Source organism: Myodes glareolus, chromosome 1 (genome assembly GCF_982192425.1).
Source record: "Myodes glareolus chromosome 1, mMyoGla1.1, whole genome shotgun sequence".
Taxonomy (NCBI): domain Eukaryota; kingdom Metazoa; phylum Chordata; class Mammalia; order Rodentia; family Cricetidae; genus Myodes; species Myodes glareolus.
The window spans coordinates 75,274,210-75,290,392 of NC_142026.1; the positions used below are offsets into that span (position 1 = coordinate 75,274,210).

At 45.1% G+C, this 16,183-nt stretch overlaps 1 long non-coding RNA gene across 1 annotated transcript; it reads right to left on the minus strand.

The window, feature by feature from the left end:
• Positions 1–11,808: 11,808 nt before the first annotated feature.
• LOC148123483 (uncharacterized) lies at positions 11,809–14,653 on the minus strand. Its single transcript, XR_015738770.1, has 2 exons — positions 14,356–14,653; positions 11,809–14,076 (listed from the first exon to the last, which is right to left on the minus strand). It is a non-coding gene; the product is annotated as an uncharacterized LOC148123483 (long non-coding RNA).
• Between the last annotated feature and the right edge of the window lie 1,530 nt (positions 14,654–16,183).

Consider the following 16,183-nt stretch of genomic DNA (forward strand, 5'->3'; position numbering starts at 1 on the left):
CAGCAACCATGCCTGATTACCCAAGTTTGAATCCTGGGATCTTTATGGTAGGAGAGAACTTATTCTAAGTCGTCTCTGATCGCCATAATATGGTCCCTTTGCCGATGAATGCCGGCACTTGAAAGCAGGCAAATCTCTGAATTTGGGGTCAGTCTGGTCTACAGAGGGGACTCCAGGACAGCCAGCACTGTTACACAGAGAAGTCCTGTCTTGAAACCAAACCAAACCAAACCAAAACAACAACAAAAGTAAACAATGATAAAATGAAAAAGCAAGGAGGAAGAACTCAAAAGACAGGAGCTAGGTCTCCGTGTTGGATTCTGTACTTGACAAATACAGAATGTGTCTGTCAGAATCCCTGACTGATTGTAATTCTGACACCTAGGGTTCACCCCTTTCTCTGTCTTACCTTCAGGAAGGGTGCAAGGAGATGATGACATCTTAGCTGCTCCCAGGACTTAGTTCTGCAGGTAAGGTTCACGTGGCGGGTATACACGTGGCTTATGTATATCCTTGTCCAGCCACACCTACAGATCCTCCTCTTCCCTCTTTGTCTTCCTCTTACTATGATCTGATCCTTACTATCCCCAGGATGTCTTACCTGCAGGTGCCATATCGGGGTGTCTGGGGTGGCTCTGCAGGTAAAAGCACTTTCCTGGGATGTCTAGCAGCCAGTTTAGTCACTGGAATCCACTTGTAAAAGCGGAAGGGCAGAATTCAAAGTTCCCCTTTGATTTCTGTTGCCACGTGAGTGTTCTGACACATGAGCTCTGCATTATTAGTAGCAATAATAGTAATAAATAGAAACTGGAGGCTGGAGAGATGTCTCAGAAGTTGAGAGCAGTGTCTGCTCACAACCATCTGTATGTAACTCCTCTTTCAGTGACTCTGATGCTCTCCGTCGAGCTCTTCTGGCAATTGTACTGGGGTTGGCAGACATGGGGGATTGTGAGCATGGGCTCCGTGATGTCATGGTCATCAGTTCTGGCCCAATCATTGCAGGTTGACACCATCTGTGTCATGGGGATTTTTGGAACCAGTGATTGTTGGCATCTCTTGTGAGAATGGCTAACGTTTAGCATCTGGATCAGTGCACTAGCTCAGCAGATGCGGGCTGTAAAGCACCATGGGAGTGCTGGGAATGTAACAGCACACCTCTGGAATGTCAACCTGTGCTCTTCATTGATGAGTGGTCTCTCCAGCCCTCAGCTGTTTTTTTGAAAAAAATTATTATGAGTACATCAGGGGTCATGTGGCACTACACTACAGAAGTCTGGTGACCGTATGTAGTTCAAGTCCCAGAGTTCAGGTTCAGGTGGTAGGAGAGAAGTCACTCCAGAAATATGTCCTTTAATTTTCATTTGTGTACTGTGACACCTGTATACCCAAGAAAAAATTTATAAAAATGCAGAGTCCTCGGGCCAAGGTGAACAAGATTCCTCCGTCTTCAGCCTCTCTACCTCCGAACCATTTTAACAAAGCTCTCAGTAGCACCATTTTGGAATAGACTGCAAGTTGATTTCTTGTGGTCTGAAAGGCACAGGAAAGAATTTGACACCTCCAATAGAAACAAATTGTGGTCCCTGCTTATGAGCATTCTGTACCTTTGAGTCTGAACTTGCTGTGCATTCCTTTGAGTAATGCACAGGATTCCTAAGGTATTTATCCAGGCACTCTATTCCATGCATGTAATCCAAGCCTTTGGAGGCCGGGGCAGTGAGGCCTGAGTTCCAGGTCAGCCTAGGCTACATAGCAAGACACTCTGAAAGGGGGTGGGGCATCACATGTTACACAGAAAGGAACATTTTATTTGCTTTATTTATTTTTTATTTGCTTTTTTTTTCCCCAGGTAGGGTTTGTCTGTACAACAGCCCTGGCTATCCTGGAACTTGCTTTGTAGACCAGACTAGCCCAAACTCTACCTTCCTCTGTCTCCAAAGTAGTGGGCAGAATGGAAGGAACACTTTTTTTTAAAAAAAGATTATTTATTTATTATGTATAGTGTTCTGCCTTCATGTATGCCTGCAGGCCAGAAGAGGGCACCAGATCTCATGGGAATCGAACCCAGGTCCTCTGGAAGAGCAGCATCTCTCCAGTCCCCAGAATGGAACATTTTAAAGAAATGTTCATTTTTATGTGTAGGGGTCTTCTGCCTGCCTGCATGCTCGTGCAGCACAATATGTGCATTGCACATACGCGCCAGCAGGGGGCGATAGATCTGCCTGGAACTGGGGGTACAAACGGTTGTGAGCTGAAATGTGGTTGTTGGAAACTGGACCCAGGGTTTCCGGGAGAGAGGCTGAGCTCTTAATCATTAAGCCATCTCTCTAGCCCTTAATGTTTATTTTTATTTTTACTTTTGTGTATGTGTGTGGGTTTGGACATATGTGTGTAGAAACCCATAGAAGGCAGAAAAAGGGCATCAGATCTCCTGACAAGGTACATGTGGGTTCTGGGAACCGAGATGTGGATTAGAAGAAGCCAGAAGGCATCAGATTCTCCTGGGACTGGAGTTACAGATGGTTGTAAGAAACCCATGTGGTGATGATTCATGCCTTTAATCCCAGCACTTGGGAGGCAGAGGCAGAGGAATCTCTGAGTTCGAGGCCAACCCAGTCTACAGGAGCTAGTTCCAAGACAGACTCCAAAGCTACAGAGAAACCCTGTCTCGAAAAGAAAAGAAGACGAAGAAGAAGAAGAAGAAGAAGAAGAAGAAGAAGAAGAAGAAGAAGAAGAAGAAGAAGAAGAAGAAGAAGAAGAAGAAATGAAACCCATGTAGGAGCCGGACAGTGGTGGCACATTTCTTTAATCCCAGCACTCAGGAGGCAAAGGTAGGTGGATCTCTGTAAGTTTGAGTACAGCTAGGACTGTTACACAGAGAAACCCTGCTTGAAAAACAAAAACAAAACAATAACAACAACAAAAAAATGTAAGTGCTGGGAACTGAATCCGGGTCCTCTCGAAGAACAGTTGGTGCTCTTAACCACTGAGCTGTTTCTCTAGCCTCTATTGTGAGTGTATGGAAGGTGCATGAGTACATAAACACAGGTGCCCTGGGAGCTCAGAAGTATTAGATTCTCGCTGACTTGGAGTTCCAAGTGTTTGTTGTGTGACATGAGGGCTGGAGCTCAACTTGGGTCCTCTGAAAAGCAGTATTTGCTCTTACTGCTGAGCCATCTCTGGCTGACTAATTTTAACTCAAAACTTCTTTTTGCAAGGCGGTGGTGGGATACGTCTTTAGTCCCAGCACTTGGGAGGCAGAGAAAGGCAGATCTCTGTGAGTTCGAGGCTAGCTTGGTCTACAGAGCAAGTTCTAGGACAGGTTCCAAAGCTACAGAGAAACACTGTCTGGGGAAAACCAAAACAAACAAAATAAAAATCTTCTTTTCAAATGTATTTTATGTGCACATGGAGCTCAGAAGACAATTTATGGGAGTCACTTTCCTTCCATCATGTGGATCCCTGCGGATCGAACTCAGTTTATCATACTTGGCAGCAAGCACCTTTATCCTCTGAGCCATCTTTCTGACCCTATTGCATTTTATTTCCTTCCTTCCTTTGTGTGTCATGTGTATCTGAGCCATCTTACCAGTCTTGCATTTGTTGTCTTTATTGATGTTGAGAGTCAGTCTCTTGTAGCCCAGACTGTGGTTCATTCAAAGGCACAATGAAGCTGAGAACAGCTGTGAACTTCTGATCTTCCAATCTCCCCATCCCTAGTGCTGAGATTCCAGGTGTGAACTGTTGAGGACTACACAGAGACACCCTGTTTCCTGTCTCTGTAAAAAAAAAAAAATTAGTTTTTTGAGACAGGGTTTCTCTGTAGCTTTGGAGCCTGTTCTGGAACTAGTTCTTGCAGACCTGGCCTCAAACTCACCTGCTTCTGCCTCCTGAGTGCTGGAATTAAGGGTGTGTACCACCACTGCCCAGATGAAAAAAAATTTTTTTAAAGCTGGGCGTGGTGGTGGATGCTATTAATCCAACACCCCAGAGTTTTGAGGAAGGTGGATCTCTCTGAGTTTGAGGCCAGCCTGATCAGCATAGCATGTTCTAGTACAGTCAGGGCTCTATAGTGAGATGCAGTATCAAGAAAACAGTTTTAATTGACTTTGCCAGTGTTTTCACAAGCCCTTAGTAAGAACCGAACTTGGTCTCCTTGTGTGGTCTTCATCTAGCCTAGTGTTAGGACCTGTTGTGGAAACATACATCCAGCTAAAGTAGCCAGAGAATTCACCAGATAGGAAACAACAGTGATTTATAGAATTAGTGTTAATGTCAAAAACTAACACCCCAAGCCCGAGTCTGAGGGGGTAGTTCATACACACTCCTTACCCGAGTTCTTCAGGTCTTCAGGAGGTAAATTTGGGAGGATAATGAGTTAATGTCTTCCGAAGGCCACAGTGCAAATTTAGTACCTGTCTGGGATACTGATAACCTCAACTCAAAAAAAAAAAAAAAGAAAAAGAAAAAGAAAAAGAAAAAAAAGAGGCTGGATATGGTGGTGGATACTTGTAAACCCAACCTTTTGAGAGGTTGGAGCTGAGGATCAGGAGTTCAAGGTCATTCTCTATTCTTGATGGAGTTCAAGATGAGGCTGGGCTACAAGAGACCCTATCTTAAAGAGAAAGAAAGAAAAACCAATGAAAAATCTAAGACAAGGAAGACAATTGTATTTTATTTAATTGACTAATTTTTGAGACAGGTTTTCATTATTATAGCCTTGACTGGCCTGGAGCTCCACATGAAGATCCAGCTGGCCTCAAACTCATAGAGATCTTCCTGCCTCCACATTCTCAGCCCTGAGATTAAAGGCTCACAATGTCACCTGGCTTTCAGATTTTGGGTGGGAAGATTATTTATGAAGCCCAGGTTAGTCCTAAAGTTCTCCAAGCTTGGCCTTGAGAGTCGCTGAGATGCTGAGATTAAAAGCAGAGGATGTCTCAAATTGGCATGCAAATCCCTCCCCCCCCCCTTTTTTTGGTAGTTTTTTGTTTGAGACAGGATTTCAGATTTCTCTGTGTTTCCTGACCATCCTCGAACTCACGCTGTAGACCAGACTGGCCTTGGACATAGAGATCTGCCTGCTTCTGCTTCCTAAGTGCTGGGATTAAAGGTGTGTACCACCAATGCAAGGCACACAAATTCCATTTATTTAAAAAATTTAAGGTAAGCCAGTCATGGTGACACACACCTTTAATCCCAGCACTCAGGAGGCAGAGTCAGGAGGATCTGAGTTCCATACTAGATGGATCTACTGAAGTGAGTTTCAGGACAGCCAAGGCTAAAGACTGAGAACCCTGTCTGGAAAACACACACACACACACACACACACACACACACACACACACACACACTTATGATAAGAGACAGTTAGAATGTGACAAAAGATAGGATGGCACTTGAAATCAGGAAACTAGCCAGGTGGTGGTGCACGCCTTTAACCCCATCACTTGGGAGGCAGAGGCAGGCAGATCTCTGTGAGTTCGAGGCCAGCCTGGTCTACAAGAGCTAGTTCCAGAATTGGAAGCAAAGCTACAGAGAAATGCTGTTTTGAAAAGAAAAAAGTCTCAAGTGGCCCAGGGAGACTGCTCATGCTCAGTAGATAAACTTGTTGGATGATGACCTGAGTTCAATCCCTGGGACCTACTTGATGGAAGAAAAGAACAGACTCTTGGCCTCTGTACTTATGCAGTAGCATGTGAGCATATCAACTTCCTGCCCACACCAACACCCCACCATACACAGAAAAAAAAAGTAGAGCTACTCACATGCCTTCATGTCCTGTTTTCTTTTGCTTCCATCTGTCTTTAAGCTGTGGATGTCATGGCTGAAATAGTATTCCACTGTGACGTGGCAGTGGTGCAAATGGAACATTAGTGGTCCATTGTGGGGGGGGGACACATCGATGTGTGCACCATCCCTTGATGGGCGGTGGGGAGGGCAGGAAGACACATGGTATTATCCTTGGAGTGATGATATATTTGGGAGCTGTAATCACAGCTCTTAGGAAACCGAGGAAGGAAGATTTTTTTATGAATTTGAGGTTAGCTTGTGATGCCTGAAACAAAAACCAGACTTGAAATGAAGAGACCATAACCCCACAAACAAACAAAACTGGAAAATATTTGGAGACTACAGAAAGTGGATGAATTTGTGATATTATGAATCTACAAATGGCTCATTTACTTCACTGCTAATGAATTAATTTTATTTTATGTATATGGGTATTTTACTTGCATGTATGTTTGTGCACCAGAAACCAGAGAAGTGTTTAGCTCCTTTGGAGTGGAGTTACAGATAATTATGAACCACCATGTTTATGCTGGGAACTGAACCCCAGTCCTCTGCTAAAGCAAGAAGATCTCTTAACCTCTGAATCATTTCTCCACCCAGGTGGCTCACTTTGCAGTGGTTAATCAGGGCAGCTCTTCACTGTCATTCAATCATTTTGGAGGCTGAAGCACAGCAAATGTTCACAGCTTCAACTGGCCTGGGCTACTGTCTCAATGAAAGAAAATGGATGCCTTTCGGTTTGTGACTTTTACCTCAGATGGAAAAAACAGAGTGAGGTCTGTCTCCAGATAGAAGTAAGCATGGGGGTCCTGGTCTGGAGCCAGGAGGCAGATGACCTGCCTAGCAAGAGGTTCCAGGTCCAGTCTCCAATGCACCACACACACAGCCTCCATACCCTAGGCAGCTCCTTTGGTGTCTTGGGCTTGGCTGCATTTCTTTCTCCATTTCTTGTGGTTAGGATGTGACTAGCAGGTGCTGCTTTTAAGGAACCTTTGTGTTAGCGAAATTCTTTCAGGGCTGTAATTGAGGCTGCTTAGCACAGACAAAGTCCTCAGCTGCCCTCATCATCAACATGCCACAAACCAAACCAAAACAGTTGCCTTCTAAATCCTCCTGAAGCCTAAACTTAACCTCGGTGTGCAGGATTACAAGCGTGTGCGGCCCTTCCTCTATTCTGCCTTTCCTCTTTTGACAGTGAAGTCTACTGGTTTTACCACTAAGGCATTCCCCCAGTTTATTATTATTTTACCTACACGTTCTCAGAAATGCTTACTTGAGTACCAGTGCCAGTATTCAGAATACGGAGGCAGGTGAATTGCTCTCCCACCCATAACCACCATCACCACCGACAGCCAATCTGTGTGTGGTCAAATACTCAAGGATACAGAGGAGCCATCTGTGCTGTTGGTGCCTCTGTGTGTGTGGTGCCCCAGCCCCTTGTCGCTTATTTCTATTTTGATTCAAGTTTAAAAACTAAGCTGGAGACATGGTTTAGAGGTTAAGAGCACCTATTGCCATTGCTGAGGATCCGGGTTCAGTTCCCATCATCTATGTGGTAGCTGGCAACCATCTGTTACTTCAGTTCCAGGGGATCCTGTGGGTGGTGTATCTGAATATTATACATAGACATACATAAAACATATACATAAAACAAACACATCTAATTTTGATTAAAGCAAAGTGTTTGTGTGTGTGTGTCTGTGTGCTCACAGATAACAGGGCAGGTGTCAGATCCATCAATCTGGAGTTAAAGGCAGTTGTGAGCTGCTCCACTTGGGTGCAGGGCAGTGAACCCTTGTCATCTGGAAGAGCAATACCCTCCTAGGTTCTGAGCCATCTCTACAGTGCCAGGCCCTTGTTTTTAGAAGAGCTAGACTTTAGCCCCAGGTGCTTCACCATGGGAAGCTGAGTTCAGGGGGAATCCTTGGTTAACACTTAAGACCCAGAAGGAGACTGAGCCACTCCCCAAATACCAGAGGATTAATTCTGAAGTACCCAGGCCACTCCTTTTTACCTTAGATATTTATTCCTTTGCTAGAGAGTTCCTCTAATTTATTTATTTATTTTTGAGTTTTCAAAACAGGCTTTCTTTACGTAACAGCTCTGTCCTGGAACTAGCGCTATAGACCATACTCACAGAGATCTGCCTGCTTCTGCCCTCCAAGTAATGGGATTAAAGGTGTGTGCCACTGCCTTGCCTGGGAGTTCCTCTCATTTAAACTGGGTGAGGTCATCCACAACAGTCATTTCAGTGCTTGGGTATTGGAAGCAGAAGGACTGCTGAGTTTGAGACAAGTCTGGGTAACAAAGTGAGCTTTAGGGTAGCATGGAACCCTGTTTTGGAAAACAAAGCAAAATAAATTGTAATTATACTTGTTTCTGAACTTTTTGGTAGAATAGTTGAAATCTGGTTGTGCAGGCTAAAATATAGTACTGATTCACACCCCATCTTAATCTCTCTAATCTCTTCTTTTTCATTTTGTTTTTATATTTATCTTTTTATTTTTTTATATAGTTTCATGTATCCCAAGGTTGCCTTAAACTTTCGATGTAGCTTAGGGTAACTTTGAACTCCTGATCTCCTGTCTACGGCTCCTGAGTGCTGGGATTGCCACCCTGGCTGTCTTGTTTTGGTACTCACTATGTAGACCATGATGACTTCAAACTCACAGAAATCTGCCTGCCACTCCCTCCCTAGTCCTGGAATTAAAGGTGTGCACAACCAAGCCTGCCCCACCTTTTTTTCAGATGATCTCAGAGTATCCCAGACTAGCCTTGAATTCTGCATCCTCCTGCCTTAGCCTCTCTAATTGATGGGATCCTAAGTCATCATACCCAGTTTCTCTTGGAGCTCTTTTGTTCATTTTTTTTCAAGATCCAAGAATGAACAAGGTGGCTTGAGATGTGGGTAAACCGATGGATAAACGGCCTAGCATGCATGAAGCCCCACCAACAGGGTGTGTTGGGCAGCCTGGGCTATGTGAAATCCTATCAAAAAACAATGAAAATAAAGGCTAGAGTGTAAAGGATCGCAATAAAGTAATCTCACACTAGCAGAATGGAGTCTGATAAAGGGTTTCCATTTGTGTTCTTTGAATCTTTTTTGGTTATTTAGTACTGGATGGTTTGCCAGAGGTGATTCTGGAGTAAGTAGCTAAAACTCTTGGTAAGTCATCTCTGACTCTGACAGGTACTGGCAATGTTAAATTCTTCTTTTATACCTTCTCTCCCTGCTCATCAGTTCTGATAATTTCTTCAATCGTTTCAAATCTTTTTACCACTGTCTTTTGTAAAGCCAGAATCTTTGACCTGTGAATATTTCTAATGATTTCATTGACTCACATGACTTCTGGTCCTCATTCTGTACATATTATTTCAAGATATGAATTTTTTTCATTAGCGATAACTTCTCATTCTTGGATATTATTTGGATGGCATACAGCGTGCCCTCCTGGAAAGATATTCTATCTGCTAACTTACCATAACTTTTTGACAGATTTTGATTGTCAATTTCAACTATCTGAATTCTTTCAGTACCCTTTTGTAAATTCTTTCAGATAATTTTTCAGTACCCTTTTGTAAGGTTTCATAACCCATTGACATGGATTGAATTTTGTCTGTAAAATTGCTGTTATCCTTTTCAATGATATTAATTTTTTCAGCTAGCTTTTGATTTTCAATGGTATAAATCCTGTCAGCTAGCTGTTCATTATTAGTCTGTAAAGACTGTATCATTTCTAAAAGTGCCTCATTCTTGACTCTGGTATCAAAATATCTTTTTAAGGATATAATATGAAGGACAAAACTAAGTACCAGTACCAGAAAAAGGGTTGTATCAGAAAAATCACATAAGCCTTGAGAATACCATCCATAGTGTAAACAAAAGGGTTATGAAATTCCTGGGTTGTGATATTGTCTGTCGTTATATAACTTTCAAATTTATTACTTATTTATTAATCAAATGAACGTACCTCTTTTTGGGTCTTCAGGATACTGTTGTATGTGTAATAATCTTTATTGGCCAGCAGGCGTCGCAGTTGCAGGTACACGACTGGCAGTGGCTAGGCAGATTCCAGTACCTGAATTACCTGGGACTTAGTTATTAAATTTGGTTAATGAGTTAAGAGCAACACATTCGTATAGGGAGAATTGAGTTGGCCAGAATATCAATGAACCCAAAACTTGCCGGCAGTCGAGAGCCGTGAACAGGGTGTGGATGCAGCTGGCCAACAGGCGGGACACAGCAGGGATCGCGATGGTAGAAAAGCACGCACGGGCTGGTTAACTGTGGGGCCCGGGCATCAGCTGGAGAGGCTGCAGCAGCCAGTGTGCAGGCCCCTGGCAGGGCAGGTAGTAGAGGAAAAGCTGTCTGTGGGCTGGCGAGTCACCTCGGGCAGGGGTAACTGCTCCACCCCTTGTGGTTTGTGCTCCACCCAGCTCCACCCATGCTGGGGGCCAGATGTAAAGGATCCTGATAAAGTAATCCCACACTAACTCGAATGGAGTATAATAAAGGGTTCTTTATTTCGGGGTAGACTCACAGATCAACAGTCCTCTGCACAGTGGGGAACAGGAACCGAATCCAGCATCCAAGAGAAGCTGCACACATTTCTATATCTGTTTCCTAGTACAGGTGGCCACACCCAGAGTGAGCCAGTATCTTAAAGACCATTGGCTCAAGGAATTCCCACAGCACTGGAGAGATGGCTCAGCGCTTAAGAATACTGGCTCTTCTTCCAGAGGTCAAGATTTCAATTCCCAGCAACCATATGATGACTCACAGCCATCTATAATGGAATCTGATACCCTCTTCTGGTATGGAGGTAAACACGCAGACAGAGCACTGATACATGAGAAAGAATGCATACATAAATAAATTAAAAATATAATAAAAAAGATAAAAGAGAGGAAATTGTACTGGCAATAAAGTTAAAGGGGTCCTTGTTGAGAGACCTGTTGGTAGCCAGAGGGACCCCGGTTCAGTTCCCAGTACCGCCAACATGGTATCTCACAACCTTCTGTAAGTCTAATTTCAGGGGATTTAAAGCCCACTTTTGACTTCTGTGGGCACCCTGCACACATGTGATGCACAGACATCCATACAGGTAAAACACTCAAACATGTAAAATAAAATCTTTTTTTTTTTCTTCCAAGATAGGGTTTCTCTGTAGCTTGGGAGTCTGTCCTGGACTAGCTCTTGTAGACAAGGCTGGCCTCGAACTCACAGAGATCTGCCTGCCTCTGCCTCCCTAGTGCTGGGATTAAAGGCATGTGCCACCACCACCCGAAATCTTTTTATTTATTTATTTATTTATTTTTTTTAAGGAGAGACCCTTGTTCAGAATGTATCAGCTACTGCCCTTCCTTGTTGAAATCCTAACAGCAACTTTTATTTTTACAAATTACATTTATTTGTTTTTTGTTTATTTATTTGTGTGGGTGTGTGTGGGCATGTATATGTTTTTATGTGTGTGTGTGTGTGTTTAGGGTATGTGCAGTGATGCTTATGAGGAGTTTTATAGTGCATTTGAAATGTATTTTAGTAAATAAAGACTGCCTGAAGATCTGAGAGTAAAACAGTCCCACTGGTCAGCCTTACAGACCAGGTTATGGTGACACACACCTTTAATCCCAGTAGCCACCCTAGTTGCCATAGAAATCAGGTGGTGCATTCTTTTAATCTCTGTGGTACCTGCCTTTGATCCCAGCCCTTGAGAGGAATATAAGACGTGGTGAAACAACTCTCAGAAACAGTCTCCTTTTGAGATTTCTGGAAGCAGGATCACCATTTCAGTTGAGGTAAGAACCAGTGGTTGGCTTTTTTGCTTTTCGGATCTTTAGGTTGAACCCCAATTTCTGACCCTGTGCTTTTATTAATTGTGCTTCAGAGTTTAGAGGTTAACTTGTAAGAGTTGGTCCTTTCCAGTTTTTTTTAGGTTTGTTGGTTTTATTGTTGGACTCTAGTGTCCAAACCGAGGAGTCGCCCCCAGAGACCACCTCATATACCACAGCCGATGCAAAAGCATGAGGATTTTATTAATTCTGTCATGACAGGGTCCCCCAGCATTCGGGAAGCTGAGAGACTCTGACTAGCTGGTACAGTCTACTTTTAAAGGAGAAGGCCCCATAGAAACAAGAGGGGTTGTTCCTTGACCATTATGATTGGTTTATTCGAAAAGGGCTAATACCAATAATTGACTGTAGAACTATTGTCAGATCAGATGAGGTAAGAGGTCATTTTGACCCCGTTTCCCAGGGGACTGAGTCAAAACATACGTATGTGGGTAATTGTTCAGGAACTGAGTACGTGCATGTGTAGCTGTTAGGTCCTTGGTTCCCAGGGGAGGAGGGGAAGCACTGAGGCACAGAGGCTGAGAGGGTTTGGAATTGTCAGAAATGGCTTCAGAATTGTCTAAAATCTTACATTCCCTCCTCTTATTTGGTCAAATATCTCAATCTTGAGATATTAGTAAATTTGGGGAACTAACTGGATCTGTACACAGAAATTAACAAACCAGTGTTGTAGGCCCATCATAGATCAATAGAGGGCATCAGGCCCTGTTGTCCTGGGACTTGGGAGAGTTAGGTTTGTCCCCAACTATAACATGTAAGAGCTGATATGGTTGAAACTGCCAGATGAGGCTATTTCCTCATAATAGGGATGTCCTGCTGACAGGCATAGCCAGCAAAATTATGTCAAGCTGGGGTCAGTACTATTTAGCAAGAAAAGGCTCCCATTATCAGACTAAACAGTTGCTGACCTGTATTAGAGGTTGCCAGCAATGAAGCAGGGGTTGCAGAAGGGTTCTTAGGAGTGGGGCCCAGGGCCCTGGCAAAGGGGGCTACCTCAGCAGGGGCTAGCTGGCCCTGGTCAGGTAATACTGGGTTGGGCCCTAGTACCACGGCCATGGGAGCTGTTACAACAATTCGCAGGGTGAGCAGAATTCCTATGTCTTTCCTTCCTGGATCATACAACTGTAAACCCCAAGTATTGTCTGTTAACCATTTTGTGCTTTTTGCTAACCCCCAACCAGGAGACATTGACATTGGTTTTACATCATCAGACAGCATAACAAAATATTTTAGGCCCCCCCCCCCCGTACTACAGAGTTTGCTTTTTCCCCCAGACAAATATATCATTTAGAATATTTGCATGTAGGACAAGAGTTTCCGGGGGTTGCTCAGTATCCTCCCAAAAGTCTTTTGCTAAAACACACAGGTCAAAAGTTAGCTAAGGGAACCAGGTGTTCAGGGGATGAACTCCAGTGGCTAGCCTTAAGGCTTGCCCAGTCTCAAAGTTAGTCAGGGTCCAGGTTAAGTCCTAAGGTATAAACATCAGGGCAAAGATCAGCAAGCCTGGCAGAATCAGGCCTTCTTGAGAGGATTTTGGGCACGCTGAAGCTTTCATTTGGAAGGTCCTGGGTCGTCCTGTGGAGGTGCAGGATTGATGTGAGACGTGTGGATCCAGGCTGCAATACCGTCTATTTTTGAGGGCAGTGGTGTCTTAAGAAGCATGGTGTAGGGTCCCTTCCAGCGACGTTCAAGGTTCTGGGACTGGTGTCTCCAAACATACACAGAATCGCCAACCTGGAACGGGTGTGAGATTTCCAGGTGCCCGGGCTGGCATTGGGAGGTTCCAACAGAGAAGTAGGGAGAGTAGCTTAGTCCAGCAGGCAGCAGCAGGACTAATTAGGGCCCCTTTAGGGGGGTCTAATCTGGTCGGCAGCAGCAGGCTCTGGTCAGATAGTACTTGGTTTTAAATATCATCTCATGTCCCAAGTCCTTCCCAACATCCATGGAGACAGTCCCATTGCTGGCCCCTGGGAGACAAGTGTGGGAATTGTCACATGTCCCTGTGCTCCACATGGAACATTGTAATTTTATATTTTCAGGAATCACAGTATAAAAATCTAGCTTTCCCGGGTGGCATCTGTGTTCTGGACCCCCACACCCGAATATTTCCTCTAGGGGAAAATTTTCTGCCAGCCTCCAGGGGCAGCTGTGGAGGATATGCATCTCGGATAGCCCAGGAGGCTAGCCCTGCTACTAGCTGACAAAAATCAGGGGTGAGGGCAGGGGTATCAAAGCAAGGGCTTGAGGAGACATGGATTGCAGGTATGAGCAGGCGGCTGCTGTTCTGGCTGTGGGGTGCTGTGCTTTCTTCATGTCCCTCTGGATACACCCCAGGCGCCAATTCTGGAACGAATGCGAGATTTCCCGGTGTCAGGGTGGCCAGGGGTCTCTATGCCTGGGCTTGGAGATCTGGAGAGCCTTCAACCGCGCCTGCAGAATGGGTTTGTGAGCAGATGGGTCATGAGGGACCTTAGGAAGCCAAGCGGGGAGGTCCCCCATATTGGATCTACATAGAGCAGGGCTAGGGGGAGGAGCTGTGCTCAGTTTCTAATGCCAGTTCTAAGACTTAATTTGTTTTAGGGCCTTTTTAAAAATCTTTTTTACCTGTCTGAACTCTGGGGTCTGTGTGCATAATGTAATTTTCCCCAGTCTTATCCATGTCCTGACTTTTCTGGGCAACAAGGCAGTTTTATCATAAATTCTGATTACCTTGGGCAGGCCAAACCTCGGGAAGATTTCTTCTTTGATCTTCTTAGTCATGGTGAGAAAAAGTTTCTCTGCCATCCGTAGTATCAAAAGGCCGATGTACCTTTAAGAAGACTGTTAGTTCCGTGTCCCCCGCCCCTCCTCACAGGGTTGGCACCAGTTGCTGCCTCTCGGAAGCCCACCTCCTTTGACTAGGAGGCTTGACTAGGAGGCTTGCGCTTATTCGGGCCGTGCAGGACTCCTCCTGCTCAGTCCAGCGACAGAGGGGTCGTTGCCCACAGTGGCAGTGGCGGCGCAGGGCGTGGGCTCCTCGGCTTTCTCCCGGCCTTCTCCAGGCCAGGGCCTTGCCCCTCTTTGCTGTGCGGCTCTGGTTAGCTCCTTGCGGTTCCGCCTCATCGGCCACTGAACTTGTGCTGCTGGCCTTGGATCTGTTCCAAACTCCAGTGAGGTGGAGGCATCCACCAGCCTGCCTGAGCCTCTCCAGCCTGACGCGCCCTTGGCGCCCACCCCGCCTGCTACCCTGGGGCTGCTCCCACCTGGCTCATTGCTGTCTGCAGGGGCCTTGCCCAGCCAGGTGGCAAAGGCTGAGAGCAGCCTGCTTTCCCTGCAGGGGAAACAGCAGGGGGAGTGAAAACAAAAAGGGTTTTGATTCCAGATCTACAGTTCATAAGGTGGTTCATTGATAACATAGAGTACTCAGTCCATAGTAGAATGTTTTAGACACAGTAAAGGGGAATTCCTCCCCTTCCCCCCTCCACCCCCCCCAGTACACCCCAGAATCAGACACCTGGGTGCACAGCATAAGCAAGAGGGGGAATTTCAGTACTGTCACTGTGGCCGCTGCGTAGGCCTCTCAGGTGGGCAGAGCACCGCTTCAGTAGCCAGCTGCTTTCTGCAGCCGTATTGAAGTCCCATTTAGGTCAAGTCAGAGGGAAGGCGTCCTGTCCTCTATCATTCTGTGATTGGGTTGGCCTGCTGTCAGCTCCTGGGACATTTTTTTAAACTTCAAAGAGAACTCACTGCTTTCTCCAACTGCTTTGGGAAGTGTCTTGAGCCCAAAGCCCTGTAGGGCCATTCTTATTTATTTATTTATTTATTTTTTTAATCGGCCCTGGTGGTGGCAGCTTAAGTCCGTATTCGGCCACTCAGGGGCTGCTCTGTCTGAGGTGCACAGTCTCTGCAGCTGTCGTCTTCTGTTGCCTCCCTATCTGTCTAATTTTTTTTCTTTTATTAAGTCCTGGAGGGAGCATCTCTGCAGTCCCTTCATTCTCTGCAACTTGCTACAAATGTCTGACGCTGACTGACCTATAAAAGACATCATTACATTGGCTTGGCGATCTGCCTGCAGGAGTACTATCCTGAACTCTGTACTATTGCTCTTACCTTAGCCAAATTAGCAAATTAGTGGGGTGCTTTGCAACCCCCCCTTTTTTTAGACCCACCAATCAGAATCTGGCATTAAAGACGAAGCTGCTCCCTACCAGCTGGAGTATTGAAGTCCCATTTAGGTCAAGTCAGAGGGAAGGCATCCCGTCCTCTATCGTTCGGTGATTGGGTTGGTCTGCTGTCAGCTCCTGGGACATTCTTTTAAACTTCAAAGAGAACTCACTGTTTTTCCTCTGTGGTTAGGAGCACCTGTAAGAGCTGCTGGCAATCATCCCAAGAGGGCTGATGAAAACCAGAACAGGTTCTATAAGCCCAGTCACAGTGTGAGGGTCCCAAGAAAAGGAAGGGTTATAAGTAAAGATTAGAGGCAGAAAAAAAGCAGTATTGTAATTGACCTGCTACTGAGCTAAAGGGAAATGCTTGGGAGGTCACTCTCTCCATAGCG